Source organism: Lithobates pipiens, unplaced genomic scaffold (genome assembly GCF_037356315.1).
Source record: "Lithobates pipiens isolate NorthernLeopardFrog02 unplaced genomic scaffold, aLitPip1_a1.2 Scaffold_28, whole genome shotgun sequence".
Classification (NCBI taxonomy): Eukaryota; Metazoa; Chordata; class Amphibia; order Anura; family Ranidae; genus Lithobates; species Lithobates pipiens.
Genome location: NW_027507789.1, coordinates 103440771 through 103458983, shown reverse-complemented (window position 1 = coordinate 103458983; position 18213 = coordinate 103440771). Strand labels below are relative to the sequence as shown.

Sequence of the window (18213 nt, the reverse complement as noted above, 5' to 3'; positions counted from 1 at the left end):
CCTCCCCCAATACAAGTGTGCTTGAGTATGTTTGTGCTTCAAGTATCAATTTGCAAACTATAGGCAGCCATTGTCTTACGGTACAGCAAAATGCAGCTGCACCCCTATTATGAATTTAAAAAAAAAATGAGTTAATGAAACAATCATTTATTATTGTGTTTGTGTGCAGACAGCATTTAAAACCAATAACAGATCATTTAAAAATACAGACAGCCAGGGGGTGTCTGCACAGGTGACAAAAAATATATTTTCATGGAACACATATACATACTAAGTCAGATACTCATCACAAAACAAACAAACAATAAAAAAAAGACTAATTAGAAAAACTCATTATCCCTGCTTATTGGAGAGCTCTGACTCAGCACAGGCATGTTGAACCTTTGCAAAGTGATTGCAGCTACCATACAGAGAGCAAAGGTCCCACTCTGCAAAATGCTGGCAGGTCACAGGCTTATCTAGTTAGGAATGATTTAAAAAAAACTGTATAATTTTACTAGCTTGAAAGCTCAATTAATCTTTAAGGCCAAGAACTGCAGTCATTTCCAGCATTTTAACCCTTACATCTCACAGTGGGAACTACTTGAAATGATAAACAAAGGCTGCAGTGTCACTGTGGACTGACTCTGCAACCTTGTTTGATTTAGTTGCATCTCAAACTGAATGTTGAGGACTAGGGATACGCTTCAAGTTGACTGTACGTTTCACCCAAACCCAGGCAGATCACAGCTCAGCGAATAGCCAAATAAAGTGGGCATATTTCCCTGGAATACGGGTAAAATTTGAATTATATTAGACACCCCACCCATCTTTTTCCCATCTTTTAATATGTACTGTCTCTTAAAAAAAAAAAATATGTGGCCAAGAAAAGGAGGGCAGCGAGTATTCAGCCCCTCTCCTGGACCATACCATGAGGCATAAAAAATAAACAAAGATTCTGCGCTTAGGAGTGATGCAAACTGCTGGCTCCCTAAAACAAACTTCACAAAGTAAAATCTACAATATTAAAATCAAAGAAAGGGAAATGGCGCTGTTCTATGAAGCCAATCTATCATGAATGTAAAACTCTAATGAGTGATGAATTGGGGGTGATAAACTTTAAATGTGAAACAGGTGAATGACTTCCCAAACACAGGTGAGAAGCTGTGTAGACTGTGTGAGAAAGCCTTGTGTCTAGCAAAAAACAGTAAAAAAATGTAATTAATATATATATATATATATTATAAAATATATATGTTAATAAAAAAGAAAAATATATAAGTGCATAAACCAATTAATGTACAAAAAGCTTATTAACATGCAAAAGACATATTAATATAAATCAGCAAGTCCAACATATGTGCAATAAACATAAATGAATGTGCATGTATCAAAATTAAAATGAAAAATATAAAAATAGAGAATAAATTCCCAAAGTGACTGGTGCAAACTCAAAAAGTATATTAAAAAATATTGGTGACAGTCTGTTTTCAATTCCAGTGCCAGAAATATAAAGGTGACTTTTCCGTGCTCCCCTATCGTATTTGCACTCACCAGAGTACCTTACCCCTGCAGGGGTGAAAGGCATATGTTTGGGATATACTCCTATCCCTGGTGGCCTAATCCTGGGGTGTATCCTCCTCCACCCCCTGATGCAAACAATTGGATCTCCACCTGGAATCTTGGTTCCTCCTGGGGTGAGTAATGTTTCGTGGGGTGTGGACAGAAAAATGTCCTCCTCTCTCCACCGCGAGCTGGGAGTGTTCAGGCATCCACATGTAATTTAGCAGAAAGAATGGACCCTCATAGCGTACCACCATAAAAAAATAAGTATTTCATTATAAAAAATATAAAGGCAATATAACCTAGTTTAAAAAGGTGGGGAGCTCCAAGTGCCATACAAGGGATAAGACACTCTTGGGGACTGAACAGCGTGCGTTCCACAGACCGCGCCAAAAGAACCTGCAAGTCCCGCCTTACTTGTTTTGTCATAACACGTCATCTGAGGCACGGCCACCTTGGTACACCCTACATCTTATATAGCGCGGATGGAGGTGTAGATGTGACCGCCCCCAAACATGCCAAATTGCAGTCAATTGGAGGCATGAACAGAGCACAGTAAAAACCGCGTATTCCCCAATTAAAACCTAATCACTAATCGTAAGGAAAATGGATGAAAATAAGGTGTAAAAATCGGGAAGCATTACCAAGTGGTCAATATTGGTACTGTGTGTGGCAACAAAACCTCCATACCATAGTATACGAGGCAGATATTAACAAGTAAACCTTAAAACGTAGGTAAAATTGGCAAACAGAGGCATATGCAATAGAGGGAAGTGGATAGAAGTACATGCTAAGTACATAGTTACATAATTACATAGTTACATAGTTAGTCAGGTTGAAAAAAGACACAAGTCCATCCAGTTCAACCTTAAAAACAAATAAATAAAATAAAAAATAATCGTACAATCCAAATACCCAATTTTATGCCCACAATTGATCCAGAGGAAGGCGGAAAAAAAACCAGCAGAGCATGCTCAAATTTGCTACAGCAGGGGAAGAAAATTCCTTCCTGATCCCCCAAGAGGCAATCCGATTTTCCCTGGATCAACTCTACCTATGTTAGTACCCAGTTATATTATGTACATTCAGGAAAGTATCCAGGCCTTTCTTAAAGCAATCTACTGAGCTGGCCAGAACAACCTCTGGCGGGAGTCTATTTCACATTTTCACAGCTCTAACTGTGAAGAAACCTTTCTGTATTTGAAGATGAAATCTCTTTTCCTCTAGACGTAAAGAGTGCCCCCGTGTCCTCTGGTTTGACCGTACAGAGAATAACTCAACACCAAGTTCACTATATGGACCCCTAATATATTTGAACATGTTGATCATATCCCCCCTTATTCTCCTCTTCTCAAGAGTGAATACATTTAGTTCCTCTAATCTCTCCTCATAGCTGAGCTCCTCCATGCCTCTTATCAGTTTGGTTGACCTTCTCTGCACTTTCTCCAGTTCCCCGATATCCTTTTTGAGAACTGGTGCCCAAAACTGAACTGCATATTCCAGGTGAGGTCTTACTAATGATTTGAAAAGGGGCAAAATTATATCTCTCTCTCTGGAGTCCATACCGCTCTTAATACAAGAAAGGACTTTGCTCGCTTTGAAAACAGCAGCTTGGCATTGCATGTTGTTATTGAGCTTATGATCTACCAAAACCCCCAGATCCTTCTCCACTATGGATTCCCCCAGTTGTACTCCCCCTAGCATGTATGATGCATGCATATTCTTAGCCCCCAAGTGCATAACTTTACATTTATCAACATTAAACCTCATCTGCCACATAGTCGCCCAATTAGACAGTGTATTGAGGTCGGCTTGTAAATTGGAGACATCCTGTAAGGACGTTATTCCACTGCATATCTTGGTGTCATCTGCAAAGACAGAAATGTTACTTTTGATCCCAGGCCCAATATCATTTATAAAGATGTTAAAAAGTAAGGGTCCCAGCACTGAACCTTGGGGTACACCACTGATAACCTTGGACCATTCAGAGTAAGAATCATTAATCACTACTCTCTGAATTCTGTCTTTTAATCAATTTTCTATCCATTTACATTATTTTAAAGATACACACTCCACAAAACCCTTTACCTAGTGTATCGTCACAGCGCTACGGATAACCCAATGTTTTATACCTTAGCGGCCACTTACCATAGACTGTCAAATATATAAAGGTGCATGCAAAAATAGTGTTAAAACTCCAAATAACTAATTAGTTGCACGTGGCGCTATTACCTGTGTACCTTTCAGTAGACGTGCCCTCACCTCCTCAGTGATCCTATCTCAGATCATAAATTGTGTGATCAATAACAAATTATACAAGTATTTATCACTCAGTGAATACCCAAATTTACATTTAGATTACATATACAGTGACAAATATAAATAAATGTGAATATAGTCCATCCACCAAACAATATTTGAAAATATCCAGATTACAGAAAGTCTTTCTATAAATGCGTGAAAAAAGTATCCAGTGTTCAGATTCCTTTTTACAAGTAACTCCTTCACCACACCATCCGTGATTTATGCTCCCCCCTTCGTGAAAACACTCACCGACTGCTAAGCCTTACACTCTCGTGTGAGGCTCAAGGGCTTTCAAAAAATCTCTCAAGATGAAATTCAGACCCCAGCACATCCGATTGGAGCTTCTCCACTTGCGCACTTCATTGTATATATATATACCTCAAGGAGAAATCACAGAGGGAGACCCCAATAGTGTAATACTGCAATCACTCTTTAATGTTTTAAAAAATCTCACTCCTTATGCACTCACATGAACTTAAAAAAGCAAAATCACTTCAAAAGAGTAAAAAGACTCGCTTCACAACTCCACTCCACAATACTATTCTGAATACGTAGGGGCATTGGTGGTCACGGCGGACTCATTAGATGCGGTACTGGATCGCTTAATCTCACCCCTCCTCGTGCGTCCCGCCTGGTCCCACACAGCAGGTCTGTTCGAAAAAGGGCGCCTTCAAGTCAAACGATTCAGTCCTCTTAGTCCTGTGCCTCCTTCCCAGCTCCGTGTATGTCAGCTCAATATTCACCAGATAGCCACGCCCCCGACATGTTTCGTCATATCAGACTTAATCATGGGATTGGCTATCTGGTCCAGCATCCCACCTTATATTTCCCTATCGTCCAATCAGCGTCCTTGGCTTACCCTCTGTCACTCCCATATTAGTGGAGTGTATACTGACGTCCACAACACGCGCCGAAACCAGATTCCTGATTTACGCATGCTCAAATCGCAGCGTTCGATATCCCCATTTCGAAAACTGGTATATAATACCAGACATTCGATTTGAGAGTTCGCTACGGTCTCCGGAACGTGTGTCGAGATTTATAATGTGCGTCGAAACATTCGATCTTAGATGTTGCATTCGATGCTATATAAGTTCCGCTACGGTCTCAATACTTTACATACGCTACGTGCTGTTAGGTCTCGAGTGTGCCGAGATCGAGACTAAGTGTCCCCATCTCCACAATGGTCAAGTATTGGATTCCGTGTCCCCACATTCAATCATCGAGAAAATGTGGAACCCTTAGCGTACTACCTCTAGTGATGTCAATACCCATCAGTGGTGTCTCTCCATTTAAGCTAACGGTATCCTTCTGCATAGCGCATTATATTCAGTCAACTAATATTACATTTAGTAACCGTGCCTCCACACAGCATGCAATCCAGTGTATACGTAACTATAGACTGGTGCAATACTCTATCGCCGTGTCATCAATGCGCCAACGTTTACAATAATGGTTATCATATATCTTCAGCTAGCTAATAGGTACACGTATTCATTACTATATTGAAGTATTATAAATGCAAATCTAATTAAATTCAAATGGAAATGTATATATCTCAAAAACAACACCTATATTGCAGGTAAACTGCCATATAAACATAACTCCAAATAAAAATTCTTAAAAATCTAAAATCACATAAAAAGAGATCCTATTGCTATTGCCCTAAAAAAGAGACAAAATTGGCACCCTCATAATATTCTCAGGGCTCCCCCATAAATAACTTCGCATCTGCCTACTATCCATTTACAAACTGATATTTCCAAACCTGTAGACTTTAAACATGAGCCGTGTGTGGGGAACTGTATCGAACGCTTTTGCAAAATCCAAGTATACCACGTCCACCGCCACCCCTCTGTCCAAGGTTTTACTTACCTCCTCATAAAAATAAATCAGGTTTGTCTGACAACTTCTGTCTTTCATGAATCCATGTTGTCTGTTGCTTAAAGTGTTTTTGTTCAGCAAGAACTGGTCGATGTGGTCTTTTATTAAACGCTCCAGTATCTTCCCATATATTCAAATATATTCATAAAAACAGGTAAAAAACAGAAACAAATAAAGAAGAAGATTCAATAAATGTGTGATGGTGAGCATCACTGAGGAAAGGGAGAGTCAGAGGAAAGGGATTCATGGTGAGTCTAAAACGGCGATATGCTTAAGAAGTAGATAGAAATACGCTAAAAAAAAAAAAAATATATATATATATATATATATATATATATATATATATATATCCCAGGAGAGGGTTATTTAGCGCAAATAATTAATTAATCAAAAAATCAGAAATTAGATAAAAAACAATTGAGATCGATATCAACGTTTAAACCCCTTGGCACTAAAGACCCCAAGCGGTAGTTTAGTCTCTTTCTGAGACACATGGATCTTTTTTTTATCCCCTCTCCAATGATAATGGATGAGATCTATACCATAGAAGATTAATCCCAAGGGGTCTCTGGTGAAATTCATCAAAGTGCTTAGAGAGATTATGCTTAGGGAAGCCTTTCCTTATATTACTTATGTGCTCTCTAATCCTAACAAAAAGGAGCCTAGTGGTTCTGCTCACATATTGCAAGCGACAGGGACATTCAATCACATATGCTACGTGGGTACTATTGCAGGTGATAAGTTCCCTGATTTGATATTCTTTGCCAGTTCTACATTTAAAGACTTCTTTTTTCTTTGGTTGCATCTTACTGTCTCGATAGAGTAAGCATCTCATAGGTGCCAGAGATGCTTACCCTGTCCCCCCTTCCCTCAGTACAGGGTACAGTAGCACCCTGTTGTTATTCATTACCCCGAAATGGTAAAAAGTAAATAGACACCCACACAAGTCCTTTATTTATTAAAAAATAGCCCCCAATGTAAATCCAACATCAATTTAAATCCAACATCAATCACATCATCCAGTGATGTACTGTAGATCCCCGACAATCACACTGACCTGCCACCTAACAGAGAAGTGTAATTCATAAACTACTATTTCATTTTCAAAATGCCACTAGTTTAAAGGCTCCTTAAAACTATTTCAAACAATTTTAAACCTCATACAGATGTTTCAGTTTATTTGGCCATCATCAGGACCCAACGAGAGAGTTCACACCAGAACATGGTGCATGTTTCCCACACATCGCTCAAAACACATTGCCTTTGCGATCTGCTATGGATGTCAATGTAATATTAATAGCATCCTGGAACACAGATCACTAATGCAGTATGCTTGTGTGCACCAAATTGCATGGGATCTGGTGCAGTGTATTTTTTTAAAAGTAGTGCATACACTACATTCTCTGAATTCCCATGCAATTTCAGCTCATTCAAATTAATGGGCTGCAAAATCGCACTGCGGGGAATGTGCAGGAATTGCACAGGAAGGCATGTCCCCAGAAGGTTATGGTGAGAAGGGTCCAAAAGCCCTACTTAACAAAAGTTATGGTTACCACCCATTAATACAACAGTGGGTATAAAGGGGTAACAGGGGGCTTCAGTACAGATATCACAGGAAGCCGCTTGCTCAGCACCTCCTCTATTTAGAAAATTCAATGTATTCTTTTCACTGAATGTAAGTCTTTTTCTAATTGGAGGGGGAAGATTGTGATGTTTATGCACACTTCCTCCATTCACAGAACATCTTGCATTCAGAGAAAAGAATTTAAGTGAAAACTATATACTCCTCTGCAGGCAAGTAAAGTCTTATTGAAAGTGGTTATGACTCAGGGACCACTGATGTTGCAACAGCAGCCTTGAGAGCGTGGTGAGGTATGCATGTTTAGTCTTCCACTGGTTGCAGTGGTGGGTAGCAGGTGCATCACCAGATTTGGCTGGATAGTTGGAACAGCTGATGGCAGCAAGACAGCAGTAAATAGTGGCTGATTGTAGGTGCAGGAAGACTGGCAACCCACAGCAGAGGAAGCACCAGCAGGAACTATGCAGAGTACAAGCAGGACAGGTGAACAACTGAAGGGTAGGTCAGACAAGCCAGGTTAGCAACAGACAGTCAGGTACAGGCATAGACAGCAGGCAGAGAAACGTCAGGATACAGCCAGAGGTTGGCAACACAAGTCAGACAGATGAACAGAAGGCAGTGCAAAGTCCAGAGATAAGCCAAGGTTGGCACAGTTATCATTCAAGCGAGGTCAGGAGCAAGCCGGGTCAATCACAGAAGTCAGCAGAATCAGAAACAGTAACACGGCTACAGCTACAGATCAGACAGTAATGAACTAGCACAACTGCTGCACTTATACAGGACACTTGGCGCCAATGTCACATGCTGTGCATAGGCATGCATGAACCTGTGCACAGCAACAGGGGTACTCGCAGGGTTGCGCCTGCACATTAGCGTGCGCCTCAGAACTTTAGCTGAGCTATGGCCAGTCTGTTTCTGACAAGACCTTCATTTGTAAATTAAGCGTTTATGTGGAACTGTAACAAATGCTTTTGCAAAATCCAGATACACCTCGTCCACAGGCCTTCCCTTTTCTAGATTACAGCTCACTTCCTCATTGAATTTCAACAGATTGGCAAGAACAATCTTTCATTAATCCATGCTTATTACTACTAATGTTACTGTTTTCAAAAGCAAATTCTTGGCTATAGTCTCATATTATCCCCTCCAAAAATTGACATACTGTTACTGTTAGACTGGCTGATTGAAATGTAAAATATCAAGCTGTAACCGGTGGCATAAGTCAAACACAATGGGGTTTTCTGCTGGTTTAGGGCTACATTTCTGCAAATAAAGTTGATAATTTGATTGAAATTGATGATAAGCTCACTCTGGAGACATTCTTAACAATTATGAAATATTGTAATAGAGGCATATGTTTGGTTCAAATGTCATCACACAACATGACAATGACCCAGAATCAAAAAAAGAACAAAAGGTATGGCTTCCCAGAAAGCCCTAATTTCAAGATCATGTGGGTCTGGAATTAAAGCTAGAAAGAAAGAGCACCCTATCCTCGTGATGTAGGTAAATATTTTTTATTTGAATATAAAAACACATTCAGTCCTTCCAGTGTACTGAGATTGTATGGTGTTTAGTGTCTGCACAACACGGTAGTCACAAAAGGCCCTTTAAAAAAAACAAACAACAAAAAAAAGGTATTTTTAAGTGCACTGTGTTCGGGCGCCGGAAGCGTGACGTCTATGCAATCACGTGATTGCAGGCGAGACGCTTCGTTTGCCTGTTTTTTTGCTGCATTGTGGCGCAATGTGCCTGAACACTTCTTCATTTATTTTTTGATTGACACCGCCATAAGACATGGGCGGTGCTTTCCCTCGGAAACGCATGGCCCAAAGTAAAGTTGTTATTGCTGCATTACAATATGTTTGCTAAAACCAACTGAAACATCACTGAGTCTGTCCCCATTCTATGCTAGAGCAATTTCTCGCAAAAGAAAAAGATATGTTTCTGTTTTCTACCTTTATTAGCAAGCTCTGCACTGATTGCACCCTCTCCGCATACCAAAAGACAACATGGAGAAGTGAATATAGATCGATAATCATCAGTCAGTGCTGAGGCTTTATACTCTGTCCAGGGATGCTGGGGTATACTCTAGCCTGTGGTGCTGGGGCTGTATACTCTGTCCTGGGATGCTGGGGCTGTATACTCTGTCCTGGGATGCTGGGGCTGTATACTCTGTCCTGTGATGCTGGGGCTGTATACTCTGTCCTGTGATGCTGGGGCTGTATACTCTGTCCTGTGATGCTGGGGCTGTATACTCCGATACTCTGTCCTGTGATTCTGGGGCTGTATATTCTGTCCAGTGATGCTGAGGCTGTATACTCTGTCCTGTGATTCTGGGGCTGTATATTCTGTCCTATGATGCTGGGGCTGTATATTCTGTTTTGTGATGCTGAGGCTGTATACTCTGTCCTGTGATGCCGGGGCTGTATACTCTGTCCTGTGATTCTGGGGCTGTATATTCTATCCTGTGATGCTGGGGCTGTATACTCTGTCCTGTGATGCTGGGGCTGTATACTCTCTCCTGTGATGCTGGGGCTTTATACTCTGCCCTGTGATGCTGAAGTTAAATACTCCTGACACTATGGGTGGAAGCTAATGGAATACAGGGGAGGGAGTAGTTGGATTATATAAGGGGTGGGGCTTATGAGAAGTGGGAAGGCTCTAAAACTTCACCAGCTGTCACTGACAGCAAGGAGCACTTTGCTACCAGTTCAGGTTTGTTTTTATGCTTTATAAGTGATTTCTAAATGCACTTTAATGAGTAGCAGTTTACTGCACATTTTCTTTCAAATAAAATTTACCTACTTCATAAGGATAGGGCGCCCTGTCTTTTTTATATATTTATGAACAGATTTTTCATTGTTTTGGTGTGAGATGCTGTCCATGTCTTAAACTAGGAGTCTACTTAGTAGTGTACAAGATGTCTTTGTGTCAGAAACCATGAATCAGACTGAGACAGCAGTACAGTTAAATCACACTTGTTTAATAATAATAAAAAAAAGATTAAAAAAGGTAAACAGAGTAAATGTAGTCAAAACATAGCCAGAGTTCAGGAACCGGAACGGATAGTCAGACAAGCCAAAATGTCAGGGAGCCAGAGATGAGCGTAGTGGAACAGCAAGCAGGATCTGGAGCCAGAAGGAATGTCAGTCAAGGAAGTCTTTAACAGGAACACAGGAGAGCGTCTCTAGAGATGTGACCAAGGCGAAGGCAGAGATCATCTGGACTGGACAGCTTAAGTAGGCGGGACCGACAAGCAGGATCATCAATAGGTGAGTCACTGTGGAGCGATAAGAGCTGGCAATTAACCAACAGCTGAGCGGCCAGCTCAGAGAAGCAAGGGCTGGGCCCAACCCTGACACGTTGTGAGCCTTTGCCAGCAGATTTTCTACATAAAAAGAAAGCTGTTTTCTTTGAATTGTGCAAGTACTGGGCACAGAGAGAAAAGTAGAATTTATGCCTTTAAAAAAGTAACACACTAATAATATGACTGGATAGGGTGAGCTTTCATAAAGTATAATTTAGTAGTTGTACTAAACAGAGGATCTGGTGCCAAAAAAGTCTTATGCCACGTACACAGGATCAGACTTTCCGCCAACAAAACTGTGGATTTTTGTTTGAAGGTTGTTGGCTCAAACTTGTCTTGCATACACACTGTCACACAAATGTTTTCCGAATGTGAGAGCGCGGTGACGTACAACACGTACGATGAGCCAATAAAAAGGAAGTTCAATAGCCAGTGCACCACCCTTTGGGCTCCTTCTGCTAATCTTGCGTTTATCTCGTGTTAGTAGAAGTTTGGTCACAGATTATTTGCGTTTTTAAGCCTTGTGCTTTTCAGTTTGTTTCTGCTTTTCAGTTGGTGATTGTTGGTTTGCATCTGTTCTTCAGTGCGTGTTGTCAGTTTGTTACTGTTTTTCAATGCATTTTATTTATAGTTCGCTGCTGTTTTTCAGTGCATTCTTGTCTGCTTGTTTATGATTTTCAGTTAATTCTTGTCAGATCTTTTCTGATTTTCAGTGCGTTCTGTCAGTTCATTCTGAGCAGCCAATCGTTTTCTAGCCATGTTGCGGTTATGTACTCATCGTAGAGTTCATGCTGTTGTTGGGCTTGGTGTTGGAGTTTTTGCTTTGACCCAAGTCCAGTCCATGAACAGGAAGAGGAGGAGTTCATGGACCAAGAATTGGTTACTTAATCGTGACCAATTCTCTCAAATGCTTTGCTGTGGGAGTTTCAGGAGAATTATTGTGACGATTTCAGGAACTATCTCCAGATGACGGACCCCGTTTTTCACTGTCTATTGGCTTTACTTTCCCCCATATTACCAAGCAGGGCACCTGCATGCGGAAAGCCATCACTCCCGAGCAAAGGCTTCTTGCCGCCTTGCGGGACTTGGCGACGGGGAGAAGTCTCCAGGAAATTAAGTTCACGACTGGGATCTCCCCCCAGGCTTTGGGAATCATTATTCCAGAGACCTGTTCTTCCATAATTCAGGTCCTGCAGAAGGACTATATTGAGGTTAGTTGTATCCTTTAACATCACATTCTATGTATTTAATGTTTGCTAATGTATTGTATTTATTTCATCATTCCATAATTGCCATTATTGTAATATACTGTGACTGTCCTCTTTGTCCTCATGCATGATAGAATATTTTAATGCTCCTTTTTTGTCCTTCATGCATATTTGCCTTCACTAACCTCCCCAGCATGCTATCCTGGGCCCATACACACCTAGCCTAGTCACTTAACAAGGTATTTTGTCTGCTTCATTGTAGTGCTTACCCTAAACACCCCCTAAAATGTGTACAAATGTTATTGTTGTCCTTAAATTCAGGCATAGTGTAAGAGTTTTTTTTTGGGGCCAAAACTCATTTGGATCCTCCCTCCCCCCAACCGCTAAGTCAACCGATACCAATAATCCATCTGCTGACTTTGCCAAACCCATACACACTATAGCTACCTCTTTTGTGTTCATATTTATGGATGAATTCACCAAAGCATGTAGTGCAAGTGCCTGCCTGAATACTTTCAAATGCTACTGTTTAAAGTTTTGTTCTCCTATTATCTTGATAGATAATTGCAGAATGTAAAAATGCACTTCAATGTGGACAGTGTGTATTCATGTTTTTGGATTATGACACTTCTTACCTGCCCAGTGGGCTGCCAATATTGTTAGTAAGGGGGGGCTGGCCAAATAACACACATTATTTATGCATTCAGCTCTTAATGAAGTGGAGACGGTCCAAAGCATCCCCCCCACCATAAAAGTTTTCCAATGGACCATCAGAGGAGGGGAGGAATTGGATGAGTGGACCTTATACTTTTGTCTTGAAATACTAATTTCAATAAATGTTCTACTTATGTTGGCCAAGAATGTTTGTGTGTTATCTGCTTGCAATGTTATGTGCAAAAGTACTCATTTTTTTTTTCTTGTTTTACTCCAGTTTCCTGTCAACCCACAGGAATGGCAAACTGTGGCCTCCCAATTCGACCAGCAGTGGGACTTTTCCAACTGCGGTGGTACGATAGATGGGAAGCATGTCCAGATCATCCCACCCCCCAACTCGGAGTCATACTACTACAACTACAAGGGGTGCAGTAGTATTGTGTTGTTGGCGGTGGTGTCAGTGACTTATGAGTTTCTGTATCTGAACGTGGGGAAGAATGTCCGTATGTCGGATGGAGGAGTCATCGCCCAGACTATTGGCCATTTTCTTCAATAGTGCAAACATAACTTATTTGTATTTATTTTATTATGTTCTGTTGTGCTATGGGTCTGCTAGACACACACACACACACACACACACACACAGTGTTTTTGTTGTTAATGCATTAATGATAAAAATAATCATCCTTTTAAACTCTCTGAATTAATTGCTTGTAGTCCCTAAAATGACCTTATTTAGACAAATTTAACAGCACGGTGGGGGGGGGGGGGGGGGGGGGTTATTTACTAATGGCAAATCCACTTTGCACAACAAGTGCACTTGAAAGTGCACTTGTAGAGCAAAGTGGATTTGCCTTTTGTAAATACCCCCCATTGTCCCTGTAACTACACCAAAATGGTATTGAGCATTGAAAGAAGAAACCACACATCGGGGGTTATTTACTAAAGGAAAATCCACTTCGCACTGCAAGTGCACTTGAAAGTAAAGTCGCTGTAGATCCAATGGGGACATGCAAGGAAAATAAAAAACAACATTTTAGCTTGCACATGATTGGATGATAAAATCAGCAGAGCTTCCACTCATTTCAGATCTACCCCTTAGATTTAGAGCGACAAAGTGAATTTGCCTTTTCGTAAATAACCCCCATTGTTGAGTATAAAACATTTTACTCTAAGCACATTCACATGTGCATTATAAAAGGTTTTTTTTAACAAACCAACATCTTTGGTGTATAACATGTATGTTTGACAGTAGATAGCCTTTTTTTGTGGCTAAACAGGCATAACCATAACATTCACATCCCCAACTCAGGAACTTACAAAGTTCAAATTTGATAAAGTGAAGACCATATGAGACATAGTATGTCTAAACTGTGTTGATTTTGCCTTCATCAGATGGGGTGATCTCACCCCTGTAAAAGCCAAATTTTTAAGATGCACACAAATTGGGACTCAAAATTTGGATTTCCCTCATGATCCAAAGCCTAAAATGTGTGTCTTTTCCCTACATATATTTTTCAAAAGCCACAAAACACACAGTGTGCCAACATGTGCTATCTGCCATCATGGGATATCAAGGTATGTGTTTTGTTGGTGCAACCCATTTTTCGCAACTAAAGTAGGTGAGAGGAATGGGTTGCACCCCCAAAAGACGTCCATTGATCCCCCATGATGTGAGCTAGCACATGTTGATACACTGAGACATTTTTCAGAAAGGACAATCCACTTTGCCCTACAAGTGCACTTTCAAGTGCCCTTGCTTTGCACTTGTAGTGCAAAGTGATTTTTCTTTTTTGAAATAAGCCCCAGTGTGTCAACATGTGCTAGCTCCCATCATAGGGGATCGATGGACGTGTTTCAGGGGTGCAACGCCTTCCTCTCAATTACTTTGGTTGCGGGGAAGGGGTTGCACCCACAAAACGCATACATTGATATTCCATGATGGGAGATAGCATATGTTGACACACTGGGGGTTATTTACGAAAGGCAAATCCACTTTGCACTGCAAGTGCACTTGAAAGTGCAGTGGAAGTGCAGTCGCTCTAAATCTAAGGGGTAGATCTGAAATGAGCGGAAGCTCTGCTGATGTTATCATCCAATCATGTGCAAGCTAAAATGCTGTTTTTTTTCTTTTCCTTGCATGTCCCCCTCGGATCTACAGTGACTTCACTTCCAAGTGCACTTGCAGTGCAAAATGGATTTTTCTTTTGTACATAACCCCCACTGTCTGCATCTTCAAAATTTGGCTTTGTAATTACTTTAAAATTTTTAAAAAACGAAAAAAAAAAACACAAAATTTACATTTTTTTGGGTGGTTCTAGATTTTGACTAAAACATCAATGATTTTGGTCAGTCTTTTTTCTTCTTCCACAACATCCACATCAACAAAAAAAAAAAAACAAAAAAAAACACCATGTATTATAGATATGCAGGCATACATCTATTACCTGAAGCTGTGGTCTCAGACATTGACCTGTTGTGGTCACCATTTTGACCATTTCCTGAGCCTCTGCATCCACATCATCATGTTGTGTGCTGAGTTCCCCTTTTTCAGGAGATGTGGGGTTCGTGGTGTCCTCAGATGTCCCGATTCTTTTCTCCCCTATGTGAATACAAAAAAGGTTTACTTAGCAGACCGATATTTGAGACGAGAAATAGTAATATGAAACATTGCTTGGTAGTGTCGTCCAGTTGTCTGTTTTGGCAGAGTTCCAAGCTGAAGACATGATTTTTTCCATTTCCAAAGCTGGAAAACGTACCTGTTTTGTGCAAGTTTCATGCATGAAGAGACTCCTAGTATCCACTTGGGACACAATAAAAAGGTTGTTATGGTGTCCCACACTAGTGCTCCTGCGTTCAGATGTGTAAACAGCTGCTGAGTGTCCTCTCCTTACACTGAATCAAGTTGGCATTTCATTATAGTTTCAAACACATCTAGACAACAATGTAATAAACTTCTTTTAATCCAAATAGGCATGAACAAATGTAGTCAACTTGCATCTGCCAAAAACGTTGTATTAGTGGTTGAACATACAATGTTTAATACGAATGATTACTGCGCCCATTGACCTCAAACTTGGCATTTTAAACTGTACAACAGTAAAGAAAAGCATATTTACCAACATGAAAGTTATAATAATAATAGGAACACAGGACAAATACTTACTTTTTTGCAGCACATTCATGATCCTTTTATACTGATCCAGCTCCTTCAATTTCAGGTCTGACCAGCGTTTCCTAAATTGCTCCTAAATTGCTCCTTGGATCGTCGTACCCCAAAAGTCCTGTGTAGACTTCTCATAACTTTAGTCATGATCTTTGCCTTTCTCACAATTTTGGTTTCTGTACGGTCCCCATCATAGTCTGCCCTCTTCAAGATGTCCACCATCTCTTCAAAGGACATATTTGAGGCCTTATATCTCCTCCTGGATGTGGAACTGCCTTGCTCTGGGCTATCCTTGTCATTGCTTCTCTCAGCACACACCTGCTGTGTCTATGCCATGTGCTCTCCCACTGCCCCGAAAGAGAAGAGACAGGGAATACACTAAAAAGAAAGACAGGGTTGGAGTTTTACGTGTGCACAGTGTATATAAAGCATAATACGCGGGCACCGTACATGATCTGTGAGTGGAGGACAGAGGATCGTAAGCGCCGATCATGAAAATGAAGGTACAATTTTAACTTGGGGCATCAGTGGTTAGTGGCCTATACTGCTTATAGATTGAGCCTATATTGGGACAAGATTAGGAGCGTTTAGCCTTACATTAGGGTTTGTCTTGTTTTGTGTCTTTCAGCTAAAATGGTGGATAAATTCACTGACCCAGACTTCCTGCCCAAATTCCTAGACATGTACAGGGAGCAGCCATGTCCAAGTCCAAAACAAGGACTACTCCAACAAGCAAAAGAAGAAGGCAGCGCTGGATAAACTTTTGGAATTGGTGAAGCCGGTGTATTCCACGGCAGACATTAACTATTTGAAGGCCAAAATTGGTAGCCTGAGGAGCACATATAATAGGCAGTGCAAGAAGGTCCAGGATTCCATGAGATCTGTGGTACTACGACAGACTGTGTTTTTTGTCAGATCAGACAGAACCCAGGCCATCACTATCTACACTTCCTTCAACACTTCCTTTCACATCAGCTGACTCTATTGAAGTCCAGCCTGGGCCTTCCACCCAGGAAGAAGATGTGGAGGAACCCAGCTTGAGCCAGGTATAGCATTGTTGAACATATTTCTTGTCAAAAATTGAATGATGTTAACAAGATGTTATTGATCACTAATTTCAGATTTAACAAAGTGGGTTACATATCAATAGACAGTAGTAGCCAAAAATGATTGAGACAAGAATGAAAAATGCTGGTCTCAGAATGATAGTCTTTTCTATTTGTTAATATTCAATTTGCAACAGTCATGAGCTCTAAATTATGTGTGATTGATGACCAAAAAACTAAAACTATGTACCATTTTCATACAGTCTCAGCAAGGAAGTAGCCATGGCAAGCAGCCTGATGGATTCCCAGGTTCCTCCAACCAAAAGGACCAGGAAGGCGAGGAACCTGGAGGAGTCAGCGACTGTTTTCCCTTGCCAGGCTACTACGGCACTTAACACGACCCCTAGTATCCATGAGGCATTTGGCTGTGTGACAGCAAGCAAGCTCGGACACATGGAGGAGGGCCAATGCACAGTCTGTGAGGAAATTATTTTGAAGACCCTAAACAAGGAGACGATTGGCAAACTCACAAATAAAACCCACCTGTGTGAGTTGGGCCATACTCCTTCACCACCTCCAGCAACATCACCAACACCACAGCCCCCCAACCCACCACAGCAGCATGGAAAGAAGCGTGGAAGGAAGTGTTGAGTGTGATGGTCTGGATTTGGTGTGGTCTGCCAAAAAATACAGGCTGTTGCAAGACCACAGCCTTGGGACATATATGTCATCTGCTGCTCCCGATCTCTCAGAGTCCTGGACCGTATTGTTCTCCCTATTAAATGGACTCCTCAGGTTACCAATTTTGACAGTCAAATAATTCATGTCTGCCCTGGGGTACAAAGGCTTCACCAAATCCAACTGTTTCTCCAGCGTTGCCTTCCTCTTTACATTTCAAAAATACAATGTCAAATTAACAAGGGACACCAAAATTGTATCTTTGAGGTTAAAAAATACAAGATAATAGGGGCGCATGCGCGAAGCTCAACATGGCAGACGTTCTCCCTTAGAGCTCCGCGCTCCCTGCTGCAAGATCGGATCGATATCACCCGTCTGAACCCGCATTTTGCCACAATTTCATACAGATCACCTTTGGGACGATACTGGCGTCTCCCGAGATGGTACTCACGGGACCGAAGGGCAAAAATAAGCCGAAACCCATCAAAGAGGCCCTGGCCCGCGCTTCTTCCAAAATGGCGGCTAAGGCCTTAGCTAAACATCACGTTGCCTCTCCTACGGCCTTGGACCAAGCGGACAGTGGCGATGACGATGAATCGGACTCTAACCTTGGCGGTTCTCCACCTCTACCTTCTTCAGGTATGTCTCAAGCTGCCTTTTTGAAACACATGGAGACTATGCTCCAAAAAGCTCTCAAGGCTACCTCAGAGCAAATAACGGACAGGTTGTCACGGGAAATCCGTGAAATAGGCCAACGCACGGCTGACCTGGAGACAAGAGTCGATGATATGGAGCTTACCCTCCAAGAACACTCTCAGAACTTCTCTGTGCTAAGAGAGGAG

At 41.3% G+C, this 18213-nt stretch overlaps 1 long non-coding RNA gene across 1 annotated transcript; it reads right to left on the bottom strand.

Moving 5' to 3' along the window:
- Positions 1-10274: 10274 nt before the first annotated feature.
- On the bottom strand, positions 10275-15118 carry LOC143934880 (uncharacterized). Its single transcript, XR_013263409.1, has 2 exons — positions 14929-15118; positions 10275-11809 (listed from the first exon to the last, which is right to left on the bottom strand). It is a non-coding gene; the product is annotated as an uncharacterized LOC143934880 (long non-coding RNA).
- Positions 15119-18213: the final 3095 nt, after the last annotated feature.